Source organism: Heterocephalus glaber, unplaced genomic scaffold (genome assembly GCF_053883595.1).
Source record: "Heterocephalus glaber isolate CG9 unplaced genomic scaffold, H.glaber_assembly_v1.0 deba00000901, whole genome shotgun sequence".
Taxonomy (NCBI): Eukaryota; Metazoa; Chordata; class Mammalia; order Rodentia; family Bathyergidae; genus Heterocephalus; species Heterocephalus glaber.
In genome coordinates this window covers 3,415,767-3,419,679 of record NW_028258171.1, presented here as the reverse complement: position 1 = coordinate 3,419,679, position 3,913 = coordinate 3,415,767, and the positions used below count along the sequence as shown (strand labels likewise).

General features: G+C 36.2%; 1 pseudogene; it reads right to left on the bottom strand.

The window, feature by feature from the left end:
- Positions 1–1,583: 1,583 nt before the first annotated feature.
- On the bottom strand, positions 1,584–3,415 carry LOC101724748 (cullin-4B pseudogene; annotated as a pseudogene).
- Between the last annotated feature and the right edge of the window lie 498 nt (positions 3,416–3,913).

Below are 3,913 nucleotides of genomic sequence, written 5' to 3'. Positions count from 1 at the left end.
TAGTTAGAGTCCTAAATGCCTCACTTATCTATATGTCAAGTTCTTTTCCCCTGCTTGGGAAGTTTTCTGCCATCACTTCTGTGAACAGTTTTTATGTCATCTGCACTCTCTCCTGTTTCTTCATTGACTCCAATCAGTCTTATGTTATTCTTCTTTGCATCATCTAGCAGCTGCTGGATTGCTTTCTCATGGTCCCTTACAACTTTCAAGCAATTTTTCTTTTCCTGGTCACCAATTGCAATCTTATCTTCTATATCTGAAATTCTGTTCTCACATTTGTTCATTCTGCTGAGTAGACTTTCAATGGAGTTTTTAATCTCCTGGAAATCTGTTTGCATCTGTTTTATGGATTCCATTTGTTTCCTATGCTGGGATTCCATCATGTTCCTCAGCTCCTCTATTTTTTTTAATCTCTGTCCTCTCTAGATTTATTAATCATGTCTTACACTATGGGCACAATCTTTGCTGTTATCTGAGAAATTCTTTCTCATTTCATTTTTTCCAGATCCTCTTTTGTTGCCAGTTCAGGGAGTCCAAGTGTTTGAGTATCAGATTTTTCCATCTCGTTTCCCTTTGGGATTGCTGTTGGTGACCTGGAAGTCTGTTTTTGAGGTTTGTTTATGTGTCTTCTCATTTCCACAGATTGAGGGGCTGCTGCTGGTCCCCATGTGGCTCACTTCCTCTGCCCTAGGAGTGGTGGAATGGCGGCAGGGAGCCTCCTCCCGGGTGCTAGGATTGGCTCACCTCCTCTGTCCTAGGAGTGGTGGAATGGCCAGCTCCTGTAATAATTTTAAAAACATGTTGATTTTAGTCTCTCTTGCAATTATCACACTGTGTTAGTATTTAATATGAAGAGTTGGATTTTCTCTTACCATGTACAATGCTTAGCACAAATGATCAGCAAGTTTTCTATTTTAGCTAATTTTATAAGTACCTGTTAATCTGCACAGTAAACTTGGGGCTAACCCATATACACACATTCCATTATCACAAATGGAAAATTTTAGGATGTGAATATATAAGATATTATACAGCAACTGTTACCCTAATTGAAAACTTGTTCCAATTAATTTTTTAAAAATCATCCCTTTCAGTAAGCTATGACAACTCATTTTTCTTCCAAAGGAAAATCACAAAACAGGTGAACAACCAAGTCCAGGGTGGTTTTTCTATTTGATAAATACATCCAGAACTCTGTACAGTAAATAAAGTTTGCATGCAGTTTTAAGTATCTTCAAATGACACTTTAAACAAATAAATTTTCTGTTTCATAAGTAATGGTGTATAAGAACTCCCCTCCTCCCCAGTTCCAAAGTGGAATCATGAAGACTGGTGCATTTTTAAGAGTTTCTGCACATCATACGAAATAACATGCAAAGAGTTTGACAACATTCTCCTTAAGGGTAAGTATTGCTCTTTAAAATGGGCATGTTAACCCCTGAGAAAAAGTCCACTCGACTATTTCCATTATACTGCTTCATCTGGTCATTGGTAGTAAAAAAGAAGTCAAATAATACAGAATCAATAGGTTAGTTTATCCACTGGCTACTGCATATGATACCAAATGCTGCAAGGCCATCATTCTATGCCATGTAATTATATTGGTTTGGATTTTCTTTATCTTTTTCCATGTAGTCCCAGTCAATTAAGGATTCTATTCTTTTCTTAAGATCAGCAGGCTTTACGTGTAATTTTAACTGGTTATATAATTCTGAAACAAGGAGACTGTGGCTGTCTTTCTCATTTTAATAATTCAAACAATTGCAGTATCAGTTTGATACTGTTTATCTTGAAATACTCTTTCTGTAGTGTTTGCTTGCTCTTCAACAGTTTCTTTCATCTGGATTTGGTTGATCTTTACCCTGAAAAGTTTGTGTTTGAAATCATCATTACAAATTAATTCATCACCATCTTCAAAATCTTTGCCCTTTGGATTTTGTGCCAGAACTCTAGCTGTGCCACAGGCTAATCACTGCAACATTCTCCTTAACTCTCCATCCTCTAGTCCAGTAGCTTGCTTGATCTCTTCTAAACTGAACTCCTCTCCCTCACTAAATATTAGCAGCACCAGTGTTTGAAAGAGAGAGACCTAGAGTTCTTTTTTACCTCTTTAAATTCTGCTTGTAGCACATAGTGTCTTAGGGTTGATTGCCACTGAAGTTTCCTGCCACTATGTTTGCCTAGATGAACTGCCTTGAAAATTTCCTGAAGTTTTAACATCTCTGGTGGCAAATGAACTTCCATAGGTATGTATGTTGGTCAATAACCCATTGTCAGGATAGTCACAGTTAATTCAATATTCCCAGGTATGTTCTGATTCTGCATATACTGTTTGAACTGAATCATGATGCCTTTAGAAATTTCCATGTCTTTAAACACTCCTTCAAGTTTGCTGGTGAAAGCAGCTCCCCATGTTTAAGATTGGACAGCACTGATTTTTCAGCATCCACAGATGCACTCTTCTCAACTAACAGGGGCTTGGCTAAATCTTTCTTATAGAAGGTCTCAAAAACATCCTTGCCATAGATAAATCTTAACTATGATCATAATTTTTTCCAACATTTTCTCAAGTTCTTCATCTGTAGCTTCTTTGTTGCCTGCACAAAGTTTTGAATCTACATACTTAGCTATAAGTTCAGCAGGTTTATTTGCTCTTTTGTTAATGAATGTTTCAAATGCTTCTTTCATAGCATTGATAAATTTTTCATGCTTCAGAAAGCAGATATCAATTATATGGTCAACTTTATCTTTAAAATCCCGCAATTCTTGAACCATAGTCTTAACTTTTTGGGGATTAATGACAATAGTGCTCCCAAATGCCTTTATGTATTCAATCCACTGTTGCAAGAGAACCTGAACTCCACCTTGAATTCTGCTGAAAAGCTGATACAGGAGAGATAAATCTTGAATCCGGTTCTCATCAAGGAGGTTATTTAAGCCTTTTTGAAGAATTGCTATTAAATGTTCACCTAGAAATTGTTTTTCTACAGTAGCAATTAATGATTTCTGGGTAGTCTGATCTAAGTAAGTAATAAGTCTGTCTGCTTTATCTAGACTTTCGTTAACATGATGAAGACATTCAGGAACCTCACTTTCTTGCATTAACTTTTGACCTTCAGCTGCATAGAGCCAGTTAGTTTCTTCCAAAAATTGTTGTTCAAAGGAATCTTGATAAATTTGGAAGTCAGAAAGCATGCTTAAAATACTTCAAAGTAAATTTCTATCAATTGCTTCACCATTGCTTTCCCTCTCAATCAAGAGAAAGATGCCATCAATTCTTATTCTGGACTTTCTGATCACTTATAATATGAGCCTTAAATAACTCAAGTCCCATGTCCCAAATGGGGGGTAGTATTGAATTCTGAATAACGTAAGTTCTATCAAGAAACAAAAAAATGCTCCTGATCATCATCATTTGCCTACAAAGGTTTTACCAGCATCAATCGATCTTCTTTAGAAAAAGAACACAATCCAATGAATCCTCTCTGAATTAGTGAATATGTGCTTTGATGTGATCTTCACAAATCTGTCTCAGTTGACAAGAACAGGGATTTTCTACACCCTGGTGGAGCTCTTCTAAATTGTACTTAAGTGCAGTACTATTCTGAATAACTTCCACTGCTTCTTTCAGTTTCTGCCATGTTTCATCTGTGTAGTTTTCTGGTAACTTAGGTTTATCTTTAAAGTTCCTTTTTTTTTTTTAGTTCTTTTATTGGTATATTTTAGATATACAATTCACTGACATTTATTACTGAGTGTTTGTACCTGTACATGATATATCTTTGTTCTTATTTTTTTTCGCCATTACCTGTGCACCCTTCACCCCCTCTGCCCTTCCCTATTTACATAGATTTCCATTTTTTTTCTTTTCTCATAGTTTTTCCTTTCCCTCTTTTCCTTTCCCTTTCCCCTC